This window comes from Rhineura floridana, chromosome 2, assembly GCF_030035675.1.
Source record: "Rhineura floridana isolate rRhiFlo1 chromosome 2, rRhiFlo1.hap2, whole genome shotgun sequence".
Classification (NCBI taxonomy): Eukaryota; Metazoa; Chordata; class Lepidosauria; order Squamata; family Rhineuridae; genus Rhineura; species Rhineura floridana.
In genome coordinates, this window is record NC_084481.1 from 89,253,688 (window position 1) to 89,281,682 (window position 27,995).

Sequence of the window (27,995 nt, forward strand, 5' to 3'; positions counted from 1 at the left end):
CCAGATTTCATGTCTCGAGTTCAAAAACAGAGTTACGACCATTTTTGTTTTGCAGTGGGGTTTCTGGAGATTAGTAATATCCGGATTATGATCTGGATTTGGATTCAAAGTGGGTCGGATCTGGTCCAAATCTGGGCAGACCAGATTGGGCCTGATCTGTATTTACAAATTGGAGCCACAATTCGGATCAGGGGGGTTGTGCACAGCCCTATAATTTTTCACCAAAAAAACCCACTGATCACAATCACCCTATAAGTACTTAAGTGATCTTGAAAAAAACAGCCTGTATTTGAACCCTTGAAGAGTTTAATATTTGAACTTTGTATTATGGACTAGAGTTAAACTCCACTCCTTGGACTTTCCTTTGCTCAGCTTTTCAGTTTCAGTTGTGTTTTCTATCCAGACAGCAATAAAGAAGCATATTTGATTGCCTGTAATAAGAAGTAAGATTTTGTCTATTCTGTAGTTATTATGATGAGTAGAGCAGGATTGGGTGCTTATTACTAAAGGGTGAAATAAAGAGATAACTTAAAGTGATCTGAAAAAATATCTACCCTAAGTTACTCTTCACTATGTTAAAGCACTCACTATACTACTCACAATCATAGTGATTTATTTCTCTTTTTTGGAGTACTTGATAGCAAAGGATGAAAACAGCCCTAGAGGAATAGAAGCACTGCGGTGCGCACTACTGTTAGCTAGCTGGCTGGCCACCTAGGCTGTAACTCAGGCCTAATTTCTGTTTTTCTCCATGTGTGCAGCTCAGCATAAGGTTTCTGGGCAGAAAAATCAACCGGGCAACCAGTAAAAAATTCCAAATGCCTTCCACAATTAGTTCCCAATTGCTTAGTTAGTCCTTTATATAGCAACCAGTTAAAACATTTTCCCTTGATTGTCCAACAGGAAAGAAAATCTAAGGGTTGGGAACAAAACTAGGAGGAGGGACCCTCAAGGCATTAACATTTTTTGGTATTCCCTTGTTCACTGTATCCTTAACATCCTTTTTCCTTATGAAACAAAAAATATACTGGTCATTTAATTCCTGGTATCCATACTAAATTTTCTGTTAACTTGACCTCTATGTATGTTAACACACTCTGCATAGAGGAGAAGTGAGGGGGAAGGTCAGTAGTGCGCACCTTTCCCTTCATTTGGCCTGTCCCTCTCATACTTTCCACCAGTGGGGGGGGGATTGGCTGATGCCATGTGCTTCCCTCCTCCAAATGCCCCACCTAGAAATGTAGCTCCTGCACCAAACAAGGAAGGCTGGCTAACAGGGCTGGTAGTGGGCAAGAATCCTCTCAGTAATAGCAGATCTCAGTTCTCATCAGTAAACACCATGGCCCAACGTGTGAATGTATTTAGGAGCAAGCCCCCCAATGTTCATACGCACCAGACTGGACTGAAATCTGTCACTGGACCTCAGGCAAGCACCTGAGTTTGCTATTAAAGAGGGTAATGATCAAGAGTTAGCGTCCTAACTCTAGAAACACCCCTGGAAGTTTACAAGCAGACAAAATGCTGCTATCAAGCCCCTATTAATCCTCACTGTCTGATCATACAAGGTATACTGCCACTGAAATGAAATGTTACCTTTCAGGGTAACATGGGCCTGGCTAGCAGCCACTCATCTACCCTCCATGTATTTATGTAGTTAATTTAATTTATGCTAGTGGCCTTCCGACCTTCCTGTGGCAGTGAATTCCCCAGAGGAAATACACCCTGCCTCCTCAGCTCTGTGTGTTCAAACTCACTGATCAAAACCAATATGATCTTATTAACAGATGGTTGTTTTTAGAGCTCCAGCATGGTTTATATATAGGAGCGACATGGTGATAGCCTATACTTAGCTAACTTGTGACCTTTAATACAACCCTTGGAGCAAAAGAGGGTTATTTTTAGTTCCAGATTTCAATAAAGTTCTATGGAATCCTACACTGTCTCTTTGCACCAGACCCACTTATAGTGCCACCCAGGACACCTAAGAGGTGGGGTGGGCAAGGAATACATTTAAAAGGAAGCACACAGTATGGAAGAAAGGAAGAACAGAAGCTTTGCTTCCTGTGTACCGGTGGAAGCACACAGTCTTCCTACCATCTTCACTGCCTCAAATCCCCAGGGAATCTGAGCAGTCACAGATGATGCAAGTTGTGCCAAGCGTGTGTTGGCAAGCTTGCTAGAGAAGATAATCCACCTTTGCACCTCTTCCAGTACAACCCTTTCTCCATCTATGGGCACTTAATCTAGAACAGATCTTTCTTGGCCTGTTTAACAGGCTGCTCCTATAAATCCTTACTCAGAATCAAAAGTTAAGTGCCATTGGTTTCAATGGGACTTCCTTCCAAGAACCCCTTAACCGTGCGGTCCTAAACAGAGTGACTAGGAAATCAGCCCCATTAGGGTGCCGGTTTACTGTCTGTAGGGTGTGTGAATGCACCCCTTCTTCCCACTGTTGTACAGTCAAATTTGCGGTCCTACAAGTGAAATGAGTGATGACAGGATGGAGGGTGGAACAGGCATCTCCTGCATCTCCCACCACGTATGGGAATGTTGAGGATCAGTCATGTTCTCCAGTTTGTGATCAGACAGCTTGAAGCCCAATGGGGTTGACTTTTGAGCAATTGCATAGAGTTAGACTACTAATCATCCTCTGGTTGGTTCACATCAACCATATTAGCTTCACACACACCCTGCCTGGCCAGAAAAGCATGGAAGGTTTAACTCTTCCAAAACTAAACATGCTCATTTAGTCTGGATTATCTTACTTTATTTATTATTACACATTTTATGTCCTACCTTTCCTCTAAGGAGAACAAGTGGCAAACGCACACCTTCCCCGCCTCATTTTATCCTGACAACCCTGTGAGGTAGGTTAGGCTGAGAGGCAATGACTAGCCCAAGGTCACCCAGTGAGCTTCATGGCTGAGTGGGGATTTGAACCCCGGTCTCCCAGGTCCTAGCCCAACACTCTAACCACTGCACCACACTGGCTCTGTGAAAATCTATCACTGTAGTTCTGTTCTCACACTCAGTACTGTGGAATCAGATTCCTATCATTGTGGCATTTATCAATATGCACAGACTGAGTGTCAAAACAAACACTCGCATGCATGCTCATACACACGCTCTTAGCCTTGAAGTCGGGGGGGGGGGAGTGTGACTAAATCATGTGAAGGAGTGATGGTGACTCTGTGTTAAGTGACTTTATTGTGAAAGGAGAATCAGAATGTTAACCAATGCTGATGCCACTACTGACTGACCTCAAGCAAACAATGCACAATGTTTCCCGAAATACCAAACAGGGGCTCTGACTTTGCTGTAAATTTCAGCTGCAGTGTGAGTGCTCCTTGATTGCACTATGTTGGTAGCTGTGGTACAAATTGACTGCTGGCATCTTTTTACTTTCTTTACTGGTTCCACTCTTGTTCCTTTAATACAGCCTTTGCCAATCTGGTGCCCTCCAGAGGTTTTGGACTACAACTCCCATCAGCCCCAGGCAGCATGGCCAACAGTCAGGGATGATGGGAGTTGTGGTCCAGCAAATATGTGGAGGGCCACAGGTTCTTCTTCCCTGGGCTAAAGCAAGGACCTTTCCCCACTTTTTCTATTTAATCCAACCCATGTCATCTCTTGTATGGACTCTATGAATCCTACTCCAGCAGACAACCATGCTTTGGATACCCAGAGCTGACTGGGAAGCAAGCCCCAGTTTTTCAGTGGGATTTGCTCCCAACAAAGTGTGCACAGCACTGCAACCTTGATATTTGTTAACTACAGTGCTACATGATCAAGGGGAATAATGCCAAACCCTCTAAGATGAAGTTCCCCTTCCCCCAGCAGTATTCTCCTATCCAACTTACAGGGTGAGCAGAAAGGCTGCAAAGAAAACCTTGGAAAAGTCAAGGGACTGGGAGCGAATGGATGGGAACGCTGTCGAAGCATCATAATCCAAGAGCTGTCATCAGGTCTGCAGAGCTGCTATTCAGGGCAACAGGTGCATATCCAGCTTCGGTGAAAGAAAAGGTACCATTGCCTGGCTTTATTTTCCTTTGTGCCGTAAAGGATGGATATAAAAAACCACGCTCTCTTAACCCAGAGATGGGAAACTCATGCCTCTTCAGATGTTGGTGGACTCTTACTCCCATCATCCCTGACCCTGGGCCATGCTGGTTGGGGCTGATAGGAGCTGGAATCCAAAACCATCTGGAGAGCCACAGGTTCCCCACCCCATCACTTCATGGTCAGTACTGTGCATGGACTGTTTGCTGCTGCAGTCGTCACAGGGCAAAGGACCAATCACTACCTCCTCTGTTAGAGACAGTATGCCTCTGAATACCAGTTACTGGGAATCACAAGTGGGGAGGGTACAGTTGCACTCAGGTCTTGCTTGTGGGCTTCCCATAGACGTCTGGTTGGCCGCTGTGAGAACAGGATGTCGGACTAGATGGGCCACTGGCTTGATCTACCAGGGCTGTTATGTTTTTAGTCACAGTGCCAGTTCAGCAGGCAGCCTTTAATCACCCGGACAGTTTTGCTTCGCTTTTCTACTTAAAGAAAGCATCTCTGTGCGTGTTTGAAAAAGGCTCAGTTACTAAGAGGCTCATCTTGGAGGGAGGAAAGAGTGCTTAAGGCTCCTGGTTGTTTGTCCCATGTGGTGTCCTTGTAGAGCAGGGGTGCCTAACCTGTGTTCCTCCAGATATTGCTGGACTCCCATAAACCCCAGCCAGCATAGCCAATGGCCAGGAATGATGGAAGTTGTAATTCAGCAACATCTGGAGGGCCACAGATTAGGCATGTTTTTTGTCATGAGTGTGGCATAAGAATACTGAACCAGATGCATAGATATAAGCAGCAACACTTTTATGTAGAACTGTAGTGTGTTAATCGTCACATCGCTTTCCTAAGTCCTTCTCCAGTTGCTGAAAACAATCTCTACACCTGGGGTGAAATATTATCGAGTGACCTGAAGAGGGCACCAGCGACATGTGAATCAATCTGGGAAATATAATCTGGGTATATAAACAGAACTACGTTATAAATTACAGAAAGTATAAACAATTCTTTAAACCTGGAATTTGTCAGCAAGCCAGGGCAGGAAAGTGCTGCCCAAGTTCTAATTCCTTTTGGTAATCAGAGTGGAGATAAGAGCAACCACAGAGTAGGTGGGTAAGGAGGTCTAGATGGCAAAGGGGTGGGGGTGCAGAGGCGGCGGCTCAGACCCTGACCTGTTTCACGGGATCTGCCATCCGCCCCGTGTGTGTCTTAGCTTTTCCTTCTTAGGGACAGTTCATGTGCTCAGACTGGCAAGTCCTTGAGGTTCTAGGGAAGGTGGGGTTGGGGAGTGGATCCATGCAGAGTCCAGCATGCAATGAAGTAACTATATTAAAAATAAGAACACAAGACTGGCTAGTGGTGCCAAGGGTGGCCAGATGCAAAAGAGGGCAGATCTCCCACACCTTTAATAGTTGTGCAGAAAAGAGCATGTCAGCAAATTCCCTCTTCTACACAACTATTGAAAGGTTTAAAAGTTCTGTCCTCTTCTGCATCTCACTACCTTAAAGACAAAGAACAGGAAGAAGGCTTGCTTGTGATAAGCTTGCCAGTGGATTTGTACATTTATTGATAGTTAACTGAAGCTGCTCTTTAAAAAAGACTGAAACTAGCCCAACAGGCTTGCTGACCCTCAGCAACTTTAAATGAGCACAACTACCCTGGCCCTGACATGTATATTGTTGGAGGGTGGGTTATAAATGCTTCAATTCTTAAAAATGCATTTTAGAAAGAAAGAGAGATCTGGGAAGGAACAGAAATTTGAAAGAACAGGCATTGCAACCTGATCAAATTGTTGTGTTTTTTTAATAGTCCTAAGAACACCAGTGTGGTGGTGTAGTGGTTAAGGTGTTGGACTACAACCTGGGAGACCAGGTCTCAAATCCCCATACAGCCATGAAGCTCACTGGGTGACCTTGGGCCAGTCACTGCCTCTCAGCCTCAGAAGGAAGGCAATGGTAACCCCCGTCTGAATACCACTTACCATGAAAACCCTATTCATAGGTCACCATAAGTCGGGATCGACTTGAAGGCAGTCCATTTCCATTTTCAAGAACATAAAAGGAGCCCTGCTGCATCATGGCAAAGACAGAGAGTGATTCATTTTAAATTCACTTGTTCAAAATTTTTATTCGACATTTGTTTTTCTTAATAATGTTATTTGTTATTTGGTCTAATTTTTGTAAATTGTATTGCTTTTATTGATGTATTTTTATACTTGTGTTTACTTTTCTTTGTAAGCTGCCTTGAGGGCCTTTGGCCAAAAGGCGGGGTATAAATAATAATAATAATAATAATAATAATAATAATAATAATAATACCAAAGACCTATCTAGCTCCAGCATCTTATTTCTCACAGTGGCCAAGCAGACACCCTTGGGACGTCCACAAGGAGGGCATGAGCACAATCGCCCTCTCCCAATCATGTTCTCCAGAAACTGGTATTTAGAGACAAAGGCTCTATACACACTGAATCCACAAAGCACATTTAAAGGAAATTACTTTTCCCAGAGAATCCGGGGAACTGTAGTTTGTTAAGGATGTTGGGAACTGTAGCTCTGTGAAGGGGTAAACTACAGTTCCCAGAAATCTTTGTGGTCAGTCATGTGCTTTAAATGTATGGTGTGTACACAGCCCTTATACTTCTGATCCTGGAGGTAGTTCAGAGCCATTGTGAGTGGTAGAGGGCATTGTCTTATTCTGGAGCATTAGCTATGGACGCATTTGCAGTATTCATTGCTAAGCGTGCAGGTTGGTAATGCCAAAATGAGAATTCTGTTTTATTTTTTTATTTACTTTATTGATACAGTTAAGAACTCAAACCAAGTTAGGGGGATACCTCATATATAAGATAGATTTTCCTGCACTTATAACATATAAATAAACAATCTGTTATTATTTGGTCACCTGTACAAAATCCATTTGTTTTGAAAAACTTTGGGAACCTTGTTTTATTGTCTACTGCACTGGTATATAAAGCTCCACTGCTCTGCAACAAATGTATTTTTACATTTTTGTCCTTTTGCAGTCTTCAGCTTCTGCATCTATTTCTCTATTAATGCTAGTTGCCAATTCTGTTTCAACCTCTCTTTTGGATCCCGGGCTCACGCATTTGCCAGTGGTGGGAGAAGAAAATGCAAGCAACGGGCATCCTGCCAACATTTTCTATGGAACTCCGGGCATCCTCTGACCAGCCGTCATATTTTAAAAGAAGAAGAAAACCCAGCCAGGTAGCAGCCTTAGTTGCAAACTGGTCTGACTGGTTGAAATTTAGCCATGTTAGCAACCCTTGGTGGTCTCTGTCAGTGGGAAAATCTACGAAACAGACATTCAGAATAGTGGGGAAGGAAAAGGGTGTGTGATAGTGGGGAAAACCCAGATATTAAAAATTGCCTGGAGCTGAAGGAATGGAGAGCTGGAATTCTGAAGGGCAGAGGTCTCTCCTCCTTTTCTCTCCCTGCACAGAAGCTTGGTGGGATTATACAGGGATCATGTGTCCCTCTGCTAGAATGCAGAGGAGCGGGTTGCATCCGGTGAAGCACACACAGTCAGCCTGGACCGTGTTACCGATACTGCATCGCACTGCTACCTGATTCCCCCCGCGCTGGTTCTTGAGACTCACTCAAACTGCCTGAACATGAACTGCCTCTCCAGCTGGGCTTTTGCACTACCCTCACTTGGTGCAATCAGGATCCACCACCTATGTCAACTACACATTCCTGGATCTAAACAATCTCTGAGGTCCTCCTCCATGACCCTTAGTTGTTAACCTCCATGTGCTCACTAGCCTCCTGCTTCTCCGACCTGAACTGCACGGACAGAAAAAAAGAGTCACTGGGAAATCTGCAGTGGTTCTGAGGGGTGTGTAAGAGGCAAGATGCATTTTATTACTTGGTGCTGCAGTAGGGTTGCCAGGTTCATGGCCTGAGATCCTGTATCTTTAAAAGAGAAAGTCAGCCAAGTGCAGGTGTTCTTGCAATGCTGTAATGGGAAGAACCACAAGGTGGAATTCTCCCTTCCCCCTGCACAACTTTTAAAGATACAGAAGACCTCTTGGTTGCCAGGCCTCCAAATGGTCTTCTGTATCTTTAAAAGTTGTGCAGGGGGAAGGGAGAATTCCACACTGTGGTTTTTCTCATTACAGTGTTGCAAGAACACCTGCACTTGGCTGACTTTCTCTTCTCCTAAAGATACAGGACCAGTCTCAGGCCATGAACCTGGCAACCCTGTGCTACAGCCAAAGAACAGGAGAGGAAGAACAGCAATGGAGCCTCCCCACCTCCTCCAAGGCACATAGTATCCAAGGCTGGTCAAGTTCTTTGGCACCTGAGGCAGGAACCACCACTATCCTGTAAGTGTCTTCTCCCCCTCCCTAGCAGAACCCCTCCTTCAATAATAATCAACCAGACAACTAACAGGTTTGCTTCTTTGTCATGACACCCCAGCTCAGTTTGCTGATGGAGCCGCCTAATGCCTGTATTGTGCAGCCACAGAAAATGCCAGTGGGCTCCTGGATACACTCTCAGTTCAGATGGGGGTGGTGGCAAGGCCCAACAGACCTCATCAGTTCCTCCTGTAAACAACTGAGTGAGCAGCATCCACTTACAGTACATTTCCCAGAATCCTCCACAATGTGCAGGAGTTCCATGGCAGACAATCAAGAGGCTCCTTTGAAGTCGTCAGTGTGGAAAAGGTCCCGTAAAAGCAAAAGGTTTGAGAGCAACTGCACTAAAGAAAAGAGCAGGCTCAATTTTATCTTGTTCCAGTTTCTCCCTTTGCTTGTGGTTATTAGCATGTGCAGTAGCGTAGTGATAAATTCAGAAGTGCAGGGTCCCTTCATGTTAGTCACAGCTATGCCCCTCCCCTCTTTTTTGCTGTTGGGTTGGGAATGAGATCCTTTTTAATGCCTTCTCCCACAACAACAGATATCCTTAGGAGCCAAAAAGCATGAAAGAGGAGAGTGTTAAGCTACTGAAAAGAATCTTCTTAGTGGCTGATTCACCTCCTTTCACTCTGACTGGCTTCAAGCAGCAGGAAAGGACAAGGAAGCATGTTAGAAGACTCTTCTCAGTGGCTAACACTCTGCATTCATGTTGTGTGGCTTGTAGGCAGTAGCACAGTAGCAAATTCAGAAGTGCAGGGTCCCTTCATGATAGACACAGCCATGGCCCTCCCTCTTTTTCTGCTGCTGGGTTATGAGATCCTTGTTAATGCATTCTCCCACAACAACAGACGTCCCTAGGAGCCAATAAGCACGAAAGAGAGGGTTAGCTACTGAAAAGAATCTTCTCAGTGGCTGACTCACCTCCTGTCACTGACTGGATCCAATCAGCAGGAAAGGACAAAAATACATGTTAGAAGATTTTTCTCAGTGGCTAACTTACTCCCCTTTCATAATGATTGGCTCATAAGATGCTGGAGACATAGGGACCCTGCTACCCAAAAAAGTAAGTGGTCTAAGACCCCCTAAAACCCTGGAGGACTACACCCCTGAGTATGTGGCCTTTGTCCTCATTATCTCAAGTCCTCTATAATGAATTTCTGCAGTCCCATTGCACCTTAGTGGAATTCCAGGGCTCCACTCAGCAGAATGATCAGGCCCCAGCCCCCTCCCCTGCAAGGCAGCAGAGCTCGCTCCTCACATTGTGAAGTAAAGTAATATACATATGCCCGGCTTACACATCATGCTAAGCCACACCATGGTGTAGCACAGATATGCAAGCATGCAGGCTCCCAGCGAGGAGATCATGACCGCGTTGCTCCTCCCTGCTTGTACTCTCCCACAAACCATGGTTTGACTTGGCCTGTTGCCTGAACCTGGGCTTATGGTTTGCTCTCTTGGGCAAACCACAAGCTGTAAATGATAGGACAAACCTCAGTCACAGCTTGTGGGTTACAGCATCTGGAGAGAGCTAAATCATGAGCCTGGGTTGGGACAAAACGCTAAGCCAAAACACAGCTTAGGGCAGTGCAGCAGCAGAATGTCCAGGGAGGAGCAAACTAGCTGTTATCTCCTTTTTCAGAGCCCACCCATATGTGCTAAGCCATGGTTTGTCTTAACATGATGGGCGAATCAGGCCATTATCAACCAAAGAGGGTCCCCATAAGACCATTAAGTCTAGAGACTAAGATAGCATAACTGCACCACTGACAGAAACTAATGTTACTATTTTTTTTTAAAAAATCGATCAGCCAGATAACCAGGATTTTCCTCATGAATTTCTGATTTAGCAGTTATTATTCCACTTCTTATACAGATACATAAGAAAACCTTGTATCTGAATGGGTCATCAGAATCACCTGATCATCGATATCCCTTGCACTCAGATTGGCTCCCTGGAGAGCTGTAGTAATGGGATCACTTATGAGCAAGCTGCCTAGATGACCCATTAGGACAGATTTTTTTTATGCACATGCTCGCAGAGATTGGTTCAAGCATCCACAGAGCTGATGAAAAATATACTGACCTAATATTAAGACAAAGGAGATACAATTTTGTTCTCCTTGGAGCCATCAGCCCCACTCAGCTCATGCTAGCACTATGACTACATAACAAAAGGTCCTTCACCCTGTTATCAAACACACCAGACAATTCACTGAAATAATATGCAACATTTTGCCTGAGCAGTTGTGTCAAAATTGTTGTTGTTGTTTACTTTCAACCTTGAGTTAACTGAAAAGCAGAACAAGCAGTTGAAATCTGCAGTCCCTCTGGATGCCAAGAAAGGGAGCTTTTACAGCCAGATAATAACACGTTCAAACAAAAGACTTCATTCTAGAAAGTCTGGAAAGGCCCTTAAGGCAACAAGGCATGAATCAAGAATCCTGGCTGTCACTGAGTTAGAGGAGAAAGGGAAAAGGCCATGAGGACAGTTAGCGGGCGGCTGAATATGGATCAGGTAGAACATGACAACCCATCACCTCTTAGGATCACGCTCGAGATCCACACCCTGATGATGTCAGCTGGTGATGTCAACACCTCTGAATTTCCAAAAGAGCATCAGTGTCAAGTTTCCAGCTCACCATGCCAAGGGTGAATTCACTGCCAAGGCATAGCTCATGATGCCAAAGAATGAGTTATGGTCAAGTCCCAGGGACTTTTTGGCTTCTTAGCAAGGGCAGCAGCACATACCCAAAGGGTGGGAAAAAGCTCTGGATGCCAGTCGTATTTTCTTCAAGTGTTGGTTGTCAACATTCATGAGTTTGTGAAGCAGGGAGTGTAGAGATTGGGATGGGGGTCATGGACCTGGGATTGAACTTGGCATGTAATATGGTGCCCTGAACATGCACACCAGCTTTAATTCTGTTTATCTCAGTGCTGAAAGCAGAGATCACATTACAATGCATTTTCCATTTACCCTTGCCTCTTTGAAAAACAGGATTGGAGGTAGAGCTAGTATCTGAGCGTGAAACCTAGAACGGTGTCCTCAACACCTATACCAAATGTCATTCAGAGATCTCCATGTTCAAGAAGGTTATCACATTAAACAAACCATAGAATGGGCCAATGGTTAAACCAAAGGACTCATTTCTACCAGACCAATGAACAATACTTGCACATAACACTAAACTGGGAAGAATAACACAAAAAGCACTATGGCAGCCCAAGAAAATTAAAACTAACAATGCACTGGGAGCAATATCATTAGAAAAAACCAAACCAAACCAAGGAACTTGACAAAAAGAGTACAATACTAAAGAGTCTGTGGCAGTTTTGACAGAGCTGCAGAGAAGGGTCAAAACAATTCTTGGCCGTGCATGAGAAAAACCAACACATGAGATGATATATAGGAAGATTAAAAAATTCCATCTGCAAGTTTGCACGCGTACAGCTGTGGAAATCAGTCCTTTGAGTCCAATTATGATACATATCATGACAAGGATGTTTGATTCCATTGAGCACCTATTGCAGAAATTGCTGCTGAAAAGAAAATGTATGAAATTATGTTAGAGAAGAAGACTGCAACTCACTGTAACTCTTGCTGTCCTAGGCTTCAGTTCTCTGCTGTTCACCCCCAACCTTTAATTCCCAGTATCAATGCACATATTGCTAATATAAAAGACACTGATTCGCTTACAGGACATTAAGGAGAAAACCAATGAATATTCTTAATGAGCTTGAAATATCGGCAGATGGTAGGCACCAAACAGGATTACTCACAGGTGCTCAGAGAAGTTTTAGAACTATGAAGGAGAGGCAAAGTTAAATATTTAGAATGCACAGCAGAGAAACTATCCACCGGAATATTTTGCGGGTTGGCCCTAATATGCTCATCCCAGTCAAAGTGTTACATGATGAGGCACTGAAATGTCTTTGATTCTGCTTGAAGGAACAATTTGATCATAGGTATTGTTGGGTCAATTTGTACTTGGCAGAGAAACATCACCAACAGCGCAATCTTATGCATGTTTTAGATGTAAATCTCACTGTGTCTAAGGGGGCTTGCTCCCTAGTAAATGTGTTAAGGATTTCAGCCTCAACTTACTACTGAGGATCTCTTGTGATCTGGGGCCAATCTATCAATGCTACCAGTCTGATGCATTTCTAGATCTTCTTCATCTGTGACTTTAAGTTTGCCAATATGTCAGCTGGTGGAAGTCAAAAGATCCAACATTCATTTAAATATGGATTTTCAGATTTATCTCAAGTAGGAATTTGGGCCAACAATTCTTGAAAACGTAGCTGGTAAAGGGCTGGGGGAACCATACCACAAGACACATTCCCATTCCAGGCAGGTGAACAAATAATAAACTGGCTCTGTGTGTGTGTGTGTGTAGATGTGGGGTAGGACTGGATAAGAGATGGAAGACTTTTCTCCCCATTTCCATGGGGGCAGATTTAAAAAAACCTGTTGTAATCGTGAAATAAAGATAGCCATTCATCCATGAACACCAGTAAATCATATCAAAATGTAGACCACTGATTGATAGGTTACAACCGTTCTGCAAACCTAACATTCCAGTTACTAACGAAAGGCCGCAATATTAAGAAAGGATTTCTTTAGGCATATACTTCCTTCAGATTGTCTAAAGTCAGTTTGTTCATATACAAGTCTTGTTCAGGCCTTGCTTTATGAAATGACAGATTTGAAATGTTGGTTGGTCTAGATCAGGTTAATAATAATAACAACACCATACATCTGGTGTGCCCAAAGTAGGTTTGAATGTACCTTCACTGACTGTTTAATGTATTATTGGCAATCTCCAGAGATAAGGTTGCTGGCTCTTAAAATCAAACATTCTGCTATTGGGTGAGTCCTGGGGGTGGAACCTGAGCAAATCAAGTGGTAGAGCCAGCCTGGTGCAGCAGAGCACAAAAGTTGCCTATTCTCCTAAAGCATGTCCTGCTTTTTTAGTTTCTTTTAAGCAAAAGTAATTGGGGGTGGGGTGGGAGAGACTGACCTTGCCCCACACTGGCCTGTAAATAAAATAAACCCAGACAGGTGGCTTCCTCTCCCCCCGTTGGTTGGCAGTCCTACTGGACATTGAAAGTTGACATTAAATAATTGCCTTGCCCAACCTGGTATTCAGAGGCATACTGTCTCTCATAGTGGAGGTAGTGACTGGTCCTTTGCCTTAGCGGTCTGGGGCACAGTCCTGACCAGGAAGTGATGAGGTGAGGTTAGGACAGGATTGGGGCACCTATGGCTCTCCAGATGTTTTTGGGCTCCCCCAGCCAGCATGGCCAAGGGTCAGAGATGATGGGACTCGGAGCCCAACATCAGGAGGTCACCAGTTTGGGAAAGACTGGTTTATCATTATCTTGGTCACTTGTTCCTGAATTTCACATCGCCCCCTCCCCCCGGGAATTGGCAGCATCAGCTTGCCAAGACTGCATCACTGTGCCCTCCCCTCTTATGTCCTTCCCCAAGATCTCGGCACTGCCGCAGCGCTTCTGTGGTATTGCAATAATGCCTTGTGTTCTCCCCCTGTCCCAATCTTTATTCTCTGTTACGAGATTCAAGATAGATGGTCAACATCTGTCTAGACTTGGAAGGGGGCATTCCACAGGACGGGATCCCCATTAGAAGTGTCTCTCTCTGCTAGCTAAAAATGGCTTTTGGGGGTGGCGGGGGGGGATAGACACACAAGATTAGAATCAGCTCCAAAGGGTGGAAACTGGATAGGGATCTTTTGCTTCTAAGGCTCTGGTTTGGGCTCCCAGCCATGTGAGTGGTGAGTGAAAGCTGTTATCGGCTGACAGCTGTTTGGTGCCCAGCTAGGGGGGACAGGGTATGAGAATCCATCACAGTTCAATTCCTAGAGGTCAAGTGTCTGTGTTAACAAACTGCACCCCTCCCTACTAATACAGTTTGGGTCCCTCCCTTGTTAGAAAGGCCATAGACTGAAAGGTCTCAGGGGAGACAAGAGATGCGATCTTGAGAAAGTATTGTCTCTTGGTCAATGGAGAAGCACAAAAGGATGAAGGCAAAATACCTGTGTTCTCCCTGTGGGCATGTTTTGCACAGAGGGGCTCTGATATGCTGATTTAGAGGTCTTGCTCCCTGCATCATCATGCTATAGGTAAAACTATGAAATGGCATATATTGATCTCTAGCTATCAGACCAAAAGAGGCAATCAATGCAAATACCTTTTGACTTGCAAAGTGGAATAAAGAAGGATTTATGCATAGGGTGGGGGAGGAGAATGAGCCAGAACTTTACAAAAGGAGGCACTGACATGAGGATTTGTTATGCACACAAGTGCAAATTTAGCTTAGGCAACAATGTCCAAAACCAGAATCTAAAGACCGGAAGACTCACACTCCACCTGGCAACATCTGTGAAGCAAAATGTTGCTAAAATCACACAGATCTCAAAAAGACTCATTGGGTCATCCTGCAACCGAAAGACAGAAAATCCCACACCTAAAGCATCCTTAATGGCACCTTGCCAAAGTCAAACCTCCAGCCAATTAAGATTCCACAGCCTACCCAGGCTCTTTATTCCACCACAGATCTGTTCTTAAAGTTTGGAAATGTATCTGAATTTTACCCAAACTCTACCCCATTTTTTTAAAACAACAGAAATCGATGCAAAATCATATTCACACAGAAGATGAAAAAGCAAGCAAATCAAGAACTGCAAATCTCAATGAAGGGAAGTTACACTGAAATATGATATACCCTCTTGAAATGACAACCGCAAACAGGATAGGGCTGGAAGGAGTCCAAGCAAAGTTCACCTGGAGCTCTTAAACTTTGTTCCCACTATCAGGAGCCTCATACACAATAGAGGCTGGTCAATTAGGGCAAACAGGGCACTGCCCCACCAGCTTCAGCCTGCGCCGCCTGCTTGCCTTCGTACTCACAACCAGTCCAAGGGGTGGCACGGGCCATCAGCTTCCTCCTCGGCAGAGAGGAGGATGGGGCAAACCTAGAATTAGTTGGCTCTGCCTGTCATTACCTCTGGCTCCACCTACTGTTTAGGTGCCCTGCCTTCTGCCCCACCAGTCCCACCAGGCACCAGCCATCACTGCTCATCGACAGAACAAAGCTGACTTTCACTACTTCTCATTATCTCTGTAGCGCAGGGATGTGAAACTTACAGTTCAGATATTGCTGGACTCCCAACAGCACCAGATGATGGGAGTTGAAATCTGGAGGGCCATAGGTTCCTCACCCCGGCATACTATAAAGTTAAATAAATAATTCATTCATTAACATTTGGAATCTTCAAGCCCCACCTTCCAACACCCACCTCCCATTTTAGCCAAACTATGCTTCTTCCGCAATTCTTTAAAAGCAGTAGGAAAAGGAGCCATCACAAAAGGTAAGAGGGCCCAGGCAGCCACACTAGCCCTCTGTAATTTGAGCATTACATTAGTCTGTTTCTCCAGCCTTATCTGTTTCTGGATAACTCTCAAGCCTAGTTTCAGATGATGATCCTCTGTGATCTCATCTTGACTTTATAAGTCTATGAGACTTGTCCCCCAATACTGTGAGTTGTGAGAGTTTAGTCGCTAGTACTAGGTAATACGGTAGATCCATCTCATAGCAAAATTTCACTTAAGTGGAGAATATTATGGTACCAATCAAGTCACTGAAAACTCAGGTCCCCTACCCCTATTTTCTGCCAGAGGCTTTGTGCCTTTAACAACTGCTTGAAAAGGAGAAAATCAACTGTGGTCCAGCCACTTGGGGATGCATCAAAGGGAAAAAAGTACACCTGTGGGGTTCTGACAGTAATACAGCTGTTAAAGACACAGATTCTGTTGGTGTGTGGGGTGGTGGTGACCCACTTATAATAATTCAAAGCCAGCCAAACAAATCCCACAATGCATTTCACTGCCTGTGCTGTGCTATATTGAGTACCAAAAGCGTTCCTGACATTCTAAAGGGACTATTTAAGCTCTGAAGAATCTGCTTGGATTATGCTGAGTCACTCCTGCATGTTGCGAAGAATGCAATGTGTGAAGTGTAGGGTTGCCAACTTGTCTTTCTCTCTCTCTCTAGTTTGGCAGGGCTCCTGTGACTCTTGACAGCTGTGTGACAAGCAGAAATTTAACTTCTCCTACCACTGCACCTTTGTGTGTGTGGGGTTATTCTGCCGTATTTTTAGTCTCCATTAGAGACTAATAATACATTAGTCTCTATGATACATTATATATATATCTATCAATCATTTGTACTATGTTATTTTAATTTTGTCACTGTAAAATGACTTGAATACCTTGTAGAAAACTAGGGTAATATACACACACCACTAAATGCTTCTCACAGTGCTGGTGGGGGAGCACATTTTTTCCATGCTTGAAGCAATAATACACAGATCTCACCCTAACAGACCCCGCCATATTCCAAAATATAGTGAAACTATGAAATGCAACTTAGGTGACAAAACACACAGAAAACAATACACACACTTAGCTAAGTAAGGGTACCAACAACTCTAATCCCCTTTTGACCTCACAACAAGTCCAGGCTCTGTTAAGTTTGTTAAGATAGTATTTTAATAGCCAGCACTGGGTAACATGGCAGAAACTTACAGCAGTGAAATTTCACCATGTGTTATGAATATTATGGGTCTATCATTCTCTGTGACATAAAAAGGGATGCCAACAATCTGCCAAATGGGTGGGCACCAAATCCCACCAGCACTCTACATGGAAAGGGATCACTCACATATTAATTGCTTTTCCTTCAGGATCTCATAACACAGATTAGGCTTTAGCAATACTGGCTCCAGATTGTTTGGGTGACAGTGGTGGTCTTTGGGCAAGATGCCCTCAATGAGCCCCCCTCCCTTGTCATGATACTATAGTGCATTTGCTTGCCCTCTCTCTTTGGGTCCAATCTGCACCACTGTCCAGAAATAGGGGAACACTGAAAGCTGCCTTATACCAAATCAGACCATAGTTCCATTCAGCTCAATATTGTCTACACCAGAGAGGGGAAGTTGTGGCTGTCCAGATGCTGTTGGAATTCATTTCCCCATCATTCTTGACCATTGGCCATGATGGCTGGGGCTGATGGGAGTTGTAGTCCTATGACATCTGGAGGGCCAGATTCTCCATCTTTGGTCTACACTGACTGGCATCGACTCTCCAGGCTTTCAGACAGGAGTCTTTCCTAGCCTTACCTGGAGATGCCAGAGACTGAACCTGGGACCTTTGGAGTGCAAAGCAGATGCTCTGCCACTGAGCTATGTCTCTTTCCCCCCAAAAAAGAAGAGGGAAAGGCAAGCAGAGGCTGCAGCTCCTTTTCCTTGCTGTTGTCATGGCTCATACGCAGTGATGAAGGCCAGAACATTTGCCGCATAAAGTTTTGTAATGCTTCATTTTCTTCCACATAAAACTTTTCCACTTCTAAAAATCCATTGTTTCACAACATTCACTATTATTATTTTTTCTTTATTTATAGACAGGCCTTCATTAACCACAGAGTGGTTTACAGTACACATTAACAGTAAAACATAAAAAAAACGCTTTCGGTAAAACACAACCTTATTAAAGCCAAAACATAATTCAGCTCAAAAGCCATAATGCAGCCCCCAATAAGCAAACATCCTGAGGCGCACTCTGTCATCACAAGGCGGTTCAAAGGCCTCAGTGAACAGATACCTTTTCAACAGGCGACAGAAGCTCTGCCATTGCCAGCAGTACCTCAAGGGCCCGCAGGGCATTTTTTAAGGAACTGTTCCTGGGTGTCCATTTTTTTTTCCATTCAAATGGCTTGCAAGTGAAAGCCTCTGTAACGTGTACAAGCCCTGGCATCTGGATTGAAGCAAAAGTGGTTCAAACTGAACAAAAAAAGGAAATGAATACAGCCTTGCAAATGCATTTACACAAGTTACTAGTCTAGCAAAATTCTTACTAGCCTGCCCGCCCACCAATAAACACATGAATTAAAAAGCAGCTTAAAATTAAAAACTGTTACTTATGATCCATGCCCTGTTGTAGCAGAATTCTTATGGAAAAAAGAATGAAAACACAGAGAACCACAGGGAGATAATTTTGTTAAGACGTTTTTCAGAAAGACTGGGGGTTTGCAATAATAACCCTAAGAATTATTGTGTAATGGGCCCCTATGTTCTATTGTTTCTATTCATTTTCACAAAAATTTCATATCCATAGTCAGTGTTTCAGTGGCTTCTGATCTGAATTTGTGTTTTTGGTTCATTGATTAAATTTTATGTGTCCATTTGTATCCACTTGGTGTCCAAAAGCTGGGGCTGGGTGTCTGGACACAACGCTATTACTTACTTGAGAGGCAGGGAGTTCTCTAGGAGGAGTGTCCTGGGCCGCTGCTAAATGAGCAACACTCACAAACGGCACCACAAGTAGGGGCTGTCCAAGGCTCAAGCTGGCAGATACAGGGAGAGACACTCCTCCGTGTAATTGGAACCCAAACCGTATTAACAATGAATGGATGCCAATACCATGTTAGGCAAGCGTGGCAATTTCAAAATTGTTATTAATGATTTTCAGGTGATTATCCCTAGGAGCTGTGGGGAGTATTTGTGGCATTTGGAAAGACTAGATGAACAGGCAGCAAGATCAAGGAAGAGGATCACTGTGGGTAGCAGTGTTGAGGGATAGGCCCAGCAATGCCAGTCCTGTGACAGTACTGAAGTTTTGATGAAGGCTGCAGTCCTAAACTGAACTTGCTAGGAATGGAAATAACTTGCAGCAAACCTCAAGGGACTGACGTCTTATTTTTTGTAGATTTTATTAATTTATAAAGAACACAACAAAAAAGGAGTCTGTCTTCTGAGTCAGCTTCTTAGGCCAGCCTTCCCCAACCTAATGCCTTCCAGATGTTGTTAGACTACAATACCCTTCATCCATGACCATTGACCATGCTGGCTGAGGCTGATGGGAGTTGTAGTCCAACACATCTGGAGGGCAACAGGTTACGGAAGGCTCCCAGACTCATACTAAGTTGCACCAAAAGTTGTACTCTTCCCCTCTTTAAAAGAATACAGGTTAGATTAGATTTGGTGTTTGTGTGTGTGTGTAAAATGTGACATTCATTTCAGTTGCGTTTATGAAACCTGCCATCTCAAAAGAAAATACTCCTTGTTACCAGCCCCCAGTGCAGCTGTTCTCTCAATAACCTCCCCCTGGGTTGCTTTGCTACCTTCAGCGGCAAACACAGACTGGCTGTCTCCATCAGCAACCATGCCTCTAAAAGAAATCAAACAAGACAGACCAGGATCCAACATAACAACATCTCAATCACACAAGGTTTCAGAGCTCCCTCAACCCCACCCCCTCTTTGTTACATTACTTCTCAGCACTCAGCACGATTGGTCCCTCAGGGCAGCTGCTTGGAGGACATACACCTGGTGACTTAGGGAAACCCATTCATAATGTATTGACTCTGTTTGTTTACACAATGTATTGCTGTCCTTGTGTTTTGGCTGAAAGGGGGGATTTCAACAAGATCCCTGAAAGGCATAACACTGGAAAGGGGTGGGGGAGACGAGTGACGAATAGGTGGGTACTTGAAACAGTAAGCTCCTTAGAAAGCGTGGCCTAGTCTCAAAAGAACAGGAGAATTATTATTTCCTGCTGCTGGTATAGCACAGTGGGGAGGAGAGCCTGGCTGAGAGTCCAGAGTCTGTGAGTCCAAATCCCTGCTCCTGTCTCCTGGGTGTAAAAGGGCCAGCTAAAGATCACCCCCGCAGTGAGTGGCTCAGGGGTTACGTGCCTGTGCAGCCGTGGGCAAGCTGCAATAATTCTAAGGAGCCCAGTTGCCCCCAGCTGGCACTTGCGGACATGGAAGGGGCTGGCTTGTGCAGCTATGGCAAGCTGAGCAGGCCCTAACCAGCTGGAGAGGACTAGTCTGAAGGAGGCAATGGTAAACCCCCTCTGAATACCGCTTACCATGAAAACCCTATTTATAGGGTAACCATACGTCGGGATCGACTTGAAGGCAGTCCATTTCATTTTTCATTTTTACCCAACTGAAAGCTGAAGAATCGTCTGGATTCATGGGGGAGGAGAGAGTGCAGTGGTAGAATGGGAACTAGACACGTTTCCAAGCCAACAGTTCAATCAGAAATTGCCAGGTCTAAACACATTTCTTGATTAATCAGCACCATTAACCCATCAATGGCTCAGTGGCATTTAATTAAAAATACTGGTCAGATTTGCCAGAGCTGACCATCTGGTCGCTCAATCAGTGAGGCTCCCTTCTATCTAGTATATGGTAAGAATTCCCTATAGAGGGGTGTGTCTGTAGGTAAGCACACACAAAAACTGTATCTGTTAAGGACATTTCCCTTTGGACATCATTTGCAAACTCTTTTGAACTCTGGTCCCATTTTAAACTTATACTACCTTCTGAGCCCTCCAGTCAAACAGCATTAACCAGTTCTATGGGTGAACCCTGGGCAGACACATTCATCATCATCATCATCATTCTTACCCACCCTTCACTATAAGGTCTCAGGGTGGGTTACAACAATATAACATTCATTATTAAAAACAGTTTTAAAACTAATTACAGTTACAGGAGTAGGGTGGGTCCTGAAAATGTACACCTCAGGTGTCAAAGACCAGGGTGAAGAGGAGAATCTTCAGCATTCCACAAAAAGTGTATAGTGAAGGTGCCAGGCGCACCTCTGTAGGGCGGGAATTCCACAGCCTAGGAGGTGCCACAGGGAATGCCCTCTCCCAGGCCATCACCACCCCAACCTTCTGAGGGTGGTGGAACTACCAAGAAGGCCCCCTCTGCCAATCTTCACCCAAGAGGGTCTGTAGGGAAGGAGGCAATCTCACAGATATTTGAAGCTAAGTCACTTAGGGCTTTAAACACTAACAGAAGCACTTTGAATTGTGCTTTAGAAATGAACTGTCAACCAACTCCCCTACCTGGCATGGCCAATTGCCAGGAATGGTGGGAGCTGTTGTTACCAAGATGCTCAGTTCAACTGGATCTCTGCATATGCCCTGGGACAATGAGTTTATTTTGACTTTGTTCTGAGCAACGAGCACAACATAATTGCAAGGAATCAGAGGAAGCTACCACAGTTTAACATTAAAGAGTAGCTCAAGCAAAGTCTCTTGGGAACAGTGGATAGAGTTCACTGGGGGGGGGGGGAGTGCGCGTATGTTCATACTGTCTACTATTTTTTTTTTAAAAAAGTGAAAACAGCTTCTAAATCCACTTTAAACATGTAACTGGTCAGCAGCCTAGAGACTACTCATTAGAAATAAGCAGTTGCGGCACCTCCCAACTTAAACTCCTTTGGCTTGTGTTTGCAATTAGAAAAATGTAAGGGAACAGAAACTTTAGATTCTTTGGATTATGTGGGCATCTTCAAAAGCTTGCCAAATAAATAAATTGTTTTTCCTGGACCCTGTTTTCCACCCCCATCCCCACCCTCTTCTAAATTCTTCCCAATCCCCACCCTTCTCTCTGGCTCTGTTCAAACTGGGAAGAAAAAACCATAAAATGCTGTTGAATCATTTGCCCTGGTAGGTTTCACACCTGGATGCCACATTCTGCAGAAGCCTCCCTTCTTCCTGCAGGAGAAGAATTAAGAAAAGGAGTGATCACGAAGTGGATCATAAGAGCTATGTTGCCAGCATTATACCTGATCACAGATGAAGGCTTTGTACCTTCAACAATGATGTGGCAGGTAGGAAATAGATTCTGCTCCCCCCCCAGTTGAATCTCCATTTTTTTGGGGGGGGGGGAGTAAACTGATCACAATTACATCTCACTCACACCAATCATCTCCCATCCAAGGGTTTGACTGAGTCCATGCTCATGCAGGGGCAGGCTAGAAATGATGTGGGAGATCTATGATTAGGATCTCCCACAATTAAAAAACAACATAAAAACAACCTGCTGCAGGGCCCCTTAATTAGGTTGGGAACAAACTGCTGGGAAGGGCAGTATAACCCTCCGCCCTGCCCCCTGTGCTGCTTTTCCCAACGAAATCCTCCCCCTCACCAATGCTACTGTTTACAGAAGAAAACCTATAGGTACCCATATGATTCCCCCCCATAGGAGCTTCAGGGTGGAGCAGTTTTAAATCAGGAAAATGGCACAAGAGGAAAAGGGTTAATCCCCACCCAGTGTTGTGATCCTATCTAATCCCTCCCTCCCTGTAGCTGCTATTATGGACCAGGAGATGGTTTGCAGGCACATGATACAGAATCTTGCTAAAGCCTAGCAGGCTTGGGTCTGGTCAATGCCTGAATGGAAGATCACCTTGAACCTTGGGGGATGATACCTTGAGTTCCAGAGAAGGAAAATGCAATGTAAATATAACTAAGCGCTGAAACAGAATGTTGTGATGTAGAGTGCTCCTGTTCAGGACCCAAATAGCCTTCTATGCCCTTTCTCACAATATTCCATTGTCTTCCATTCCCACTCAGCTTTCTGTTCGCCCACCCCCAAAAAGTCAGCTAAAACATTATGGGCTTATCCAAATGGAGCGGGATAATCCACGGTTTCCATATTCGGTTTGTCATCTGATAGTCCTCACTTTGCCTTTTAGTTCGCTCTTTCCCAATTAAAAAGAACGCTTTTTTGCACCCGCACAAACAGAGGTAAGACCCCTACATTCTTTTTGCTTTTTCCAAGCTCCGCCTCTAAAACCTCCCCTATCAACCAATTGGTCAGCAAAAAAATTAGGTATGCTCCTCTCCCCCTTTGCAACCAAGCACAATATGGCTGTAAAGGAGTTCTTGCCTGGGAAGGAAAGGCTGCTGGTCAGTTTCACACCTGCCTTCCCAGGAGAATGAAATTGACAAAGCTTTCAGGGCAGGCTTGAAACGGACCAGAAGCCCTTTTCTTGTTTGCATTTGCCATATTACACTTAAAGGAATGTATGCTTTTCTGATTTGAAGCAAAACCCCCAGCAAGTAGAATGAAATTGACAAGGCTTTGGGAGGCAGGCTGAAACAGACCACCCCCCCTTTCTCGCATTTCAGATCTCACCCAGAGTGGCTGCCCAGTTTGCAGGCTGGCAAAAAATAAAATGCATCTGTGCAGTAGTTGCAGACCCCCCCCAACACCCCACCATTGCGATAATTGGTTCAATTTTCCCGGGCTTATTCTTGCACATGCACAAAAGTGCAGATACGTGATTGGCTGGAATGAGAAGGGGCAAGGGGAAACGCCCAAGAACTGCCCATCAGCTGTAAAGTCTGCGGTGTTGCATCCTAACTCCTGAAGGCACAGTGGATGATTCCCAATTTTAAACAGCAAATTGCATTTTTGCTGGTATTGCAAGGAACGGATTTAACCCACGAAAATGCGTAACAGCGTGAGACGTCATTTGGACGACTGAAAAATAATGAACACACATAGAGGGCGTCACACATTTTGCAGTCGTCTGGATGAGCCCAAAGTGGCCACTGAACATGCTCAGTTTAGACTGTTTTGGGCTCCCCCTCCCTTTCAATAACCCTTTTCTACTAATGTTTTTTTTTTTTTTTAAACCCACTTCTGCACATGTTGGGTCTCACTCAAGTCTCTGCGAAATCTCCCTTTGTGCATGAATGGTGCCAGGTTAGCTGTGTAAGCATCCACACACCGAAAAAAGAGTTCCCTGCTAGTATATATGACAACATAATGGCCAAGAGCATAAGAAGAGCCTGATGGATCAGGCCCATGGTCCATCTAGTCCAGCATCCTGTTCTCACAGTGGCCATCCAGATGCCCATGGGAAGCCTGCAAACATGCAGTGCATCTTGTGAAGGCTCAGACATGGATGCTAGATGAAGGATGCTTCCAGATGACCTCTTTGTTGCGCATTCATCCTGATTTCTTTGCAGGGAGATTAGACAATGTTGGCTATTTCATTTGTATTCATTCTGATTTGTTTGTGGGGAGGCAAGATGCCATTGCGTCAAAGCAAGAGGTACCTGAAATACATACATTTCCAGTGCATTTTCCCATCACTTCCCACATAATAAAAAGTCCAGTATTTGGGGGCAGTGGGTTGTTGTGGAAATGCTCCACATCAGCTTTAACTGTTCAGCCTAAATTTGCTGGTATACAATTCAACCAGATCCCAAAATAGTGACAGTCTCTGGAAGCGGCTGATAGGACAATTAATGTAATAGCCTTGTATGATCGAGATTTCTGCCTCTCCATTTCCAGGAACACATCTTGTTGCATTTTCTCTTGCTCCTCTGCTGCAGTTGTCATTTGACAGCCTGCAGTGACCTGCAGTGGTTGCCCCCATCTCCTTATGTGTGTGCGTGCACACACACCCCTTACAAATTTCTCTCTTCTCTCCTGTTCAGTGTGCACTTAAAGCCACTTGGTAAGATTGGGTGGTCATCTGAAGAGAGGCATTAACGGCTTGGTGATGGCATCCAACTAGGATGTTAGGCTGCAGTCTGGAGAGCCTCCTTTGTCCCTTTAAATATGCCAGACTCATTGGCAGAGGAGAACAAGGCATCCTACTGGGAGGAAGGGCGGGATAGACATTTAATTAATTAAATTAAAATAACATTAACAACAACAACCATCACCTGCCTATTTTCCCCTCCAGTCCTTTTTCCTATGCATGTTGGGTGGCACACCTGGAGTCCTTTTCACTAAAGTCGGGGCCCAGGGTACTGTCTGAAGGGACATGAGGCTGCCCCCTTGCTGAAGCTAAGCAAGTCTGGGTCTGCCCAATTGCTGGGATGGGTGACCCTCTGCACAATATGTTTGGTTCCATAATGGAAGAAAAGCATGATGTAATTGTAAAAAAATAAATATCCATAGTGGGTGGATGAGAGGGATTGCCTAATCGGGTCTAGCTCCTAATGTGTGAAATCCTCAACTATACATGCATCTCTCGGAAAGTCTAGGATGGTACTTATTTGCAAGCAAAAACACTGCCTACAGACACAAAGGGAAAGACCTAGATGCAAACTGGAGAGAGACCTGAATTTCAAAAGCCCTCTGGAGTGCATGCCACTTGGTGGTGGCCAGATCCTAGATATCAGGAGTGGAGAACCTCTGGCCCAAATTTGACCTGTGAGCCTGTTTTCCCAAAACCATGCCCACCTGCCCCACACCTGATGTGATATGTGGGCAGGCACAGACACAGCTGGGTCAGGGGAATTCAATCGACAGCTGATCCCTGTAGAAAGCAGTCCTATGCTCGGAGGTTGGGGAGAAGTGCATTTCCATTTCCCTTCGAGGGATGTTGTACAAGAGGGAACCATTTCTTTTCCCAAGCACAGTCCTTTGGAAAGGACACGGAAACAACGGCATTTCCACTCTTCCCAGGGACATTTGCGCTTTTAGTTTGCAACATGATGCACCGTGCACAGCAGTGGCAGCTCAGCTGCCCATCTGTCTATCCTCAAAAGTTAGAAAAAGAGCCACCTTCACGGCACAGCTGATGAGTGACACATGGCTCCCTGCCCCCAGAACAGCAACCACATGCAGACTGAAGGCCAGACCAGGCTCAAAATTCCCAGGGCTCCATTCCCCCCTCTCCCATGTGCTATATGTGGAATGTACTGGGGTGCAACTCTGGGACTTTTTTTAAACAGCACAGATGATTACATCATTTGCCAAAGCACCAATGCAATTGACAGACCCTTTTCCAGAGCGGTAAACAACTAAGATGATAGGGAGGTTTTCAGGTTTGTTTCTGAACGCTTAGGAGAGGAAGTTGGAGAATGAGGAAAAAGGGTAATGCAGAGGCTAGATACTTCTTTCCTTTTCTTTGATAGGGTCCTACTTTGTGCTAGCAGTTTCAATAGCAACACTTCTTTGCAAGACTGTTTACACGCAAATTAAAATCTAACTGTTGGATTTCAGCTGACTAAAGATCTTTTGTTAAAGCTCAGTGTGTTTTACGAGATGAACCTACACAATTACAAGCAAGCACCACTGAGTTCAGTGGAGCTTGCTCACAGAAAACTATGCGCAGGATTGCAGTCATGCTGATTCCAATAAATTGGGTATTATGCTTCCTCCTGCTCCTGCTACATAAGAAGCTGCTTTATACTAAGACAGACCATCTAGCTCAGTATTATCTACACTGAGGCTATGAGCAGACAAGTTGCCTACAGCAAAGCATTTCCATTGGCCACACCTGGATGGGAAACAGGTCGATCTGCCAATCAGCTGGGAAATCCCTCTGAAGAGTATTAAAAAAATATGCACTCAAGCTGATCCCACCAGTTTTTACAATACAAAGGGGCAGGGTTTAACTAGCATCGTGTGCCCGTTTTCAGAAAAGAGAGGTGGAGATACATTGGAACCAGCGCAACAGTAAGTATGTCTCTACCCTGACTGGCAGCGGCTCTCCAGGGTTTCAGGCAGGGGACTCTCCCAGACCTACCTGGAGAGGCCAGGGATTGAACCTGGGACCTTTTCCAGGCAAACCATGGGCTCTACCACTGAGCTACAGCCCTTTCCCTAAATAATGGATTCACCCAGCTGCCTACATTGTGGGGCTCTCTTTTGGGATATCGCTATGGGGACTGTCATGTTAAAGCTCAGTTACCTTCAAAGTGTACCACTACACCACTGATGACACTTCTGCCTTAGGATCAGGCAATACAGCTGACACACTCCCCGTTTTCTCACTTGTTTCATCTTCCCATTGAGAAATGTCAAGGACTCTTTTTCCCCGACAAGGCTACTGCCCCTTTTCACAGCTACATTACAGCAAGACGGGTGTGAAGATCAGCAGAGTGGGTCTTCTTGGTAGTCCCATCGCCCTTAGAAGCCGTGTGTGTGCGCACGCACACTTGCATGCATTTTCCTCTTGTAGCATAATTGTGAGCCAGTGTGCTACAGTGGTTAGAGTGTTGGGCTACGACTTGAGAGACCAGGGTTCCAATCCATGCTCAGCCAATGGGCTCATTGGGTGGCCTTGGGCCAGTCATTGTCTCTCAGCACGGCCTACCTTGCAGGGTTGTTGTGAGGATAAATCGGGAGGGAAAAGCTATGGGATAGGTAGGAATCCTAATCTTTTCTAGGATGAAAGATTGTTCGCCATCTTCCTCTCGGTCTGCATTTGCTGACTGAACATGGCACCTTCACCTCTTCATGCTGGCCTCCTTGCAAAATAAACTAGGGTTGCTAACTATCCAGGAAAATAAACAGCCTGACCTGCTCTTTAGCAGAGGTTTGATGTGCAGTAAACAGTTGAGGCTTTTCAGAGTATGGAGCTAAACATTATTAGCTGCTCATTGCTGTAGACAAAACTGCTCTGAAAGGGCCAGCTACAGGAACAGGTTCAAGAGTTGGCAAATTACCTGGTCATTGAACCCTCAGTCTAATGTAAACCCTTCTGCCAGAGCTATCACTACTTTGGGGAATATTCGACTAAAGGATTTTGCTAGTGCAAGGATTAGCACCAGCACAACAGGACTCCTTACTTCTTCTCTCCTCTTGTGTGCCCTGTGCCATCCCCAAATCTGTTCTGGAGGGTTGAGAAAAATAAATATGCCAGGCCCAGCCTCCAAGAGGTCTTCTGTATCTTTAAAAGTTGTGCAGGGGGAAGGGAGAATTCCACCTTGT

At 44.7% G+C, this 27,995-nt stretch overlaps 1 protein-coding gene and 1 long non-coding RNA gene across 3 annotated transcripts in view; both read right to left on the reverse strand.

Moving 5' to 3' along the window:
• IGFBP5 (insulin like growth factor binding protein 5) overlaps window positions 1–27,995 on the reverse strand; it is a 52,001-nt gene that overhangs the window by 12,987 nt on the left and 11,019 nt on the right. The gene's annotated exons all lie outside the window — the stretch shown is intronic.
• Window positions 10,701–18,811, reverse strand: LOC133376666 (uncharacterized). 2 transcript variants are annotated; one of them, XR_009760546.1, is made up of 3 exons: window positions 18,755–18,811; window positions 15,599–15,681; window positions 10,701–11,971 (listed from the first exon to the last, which is right to left on the reverse strand). It is a non-coding gene; the product is annotated as an uncharacterized LOC133376666 (long non-coding RNA). The 2 variants fall into 2 exon arrangements; XR_009760545.1 differs by lacking the exon at window positions 18,755–18,811 and adding an exon at window positions 15,872–15,982.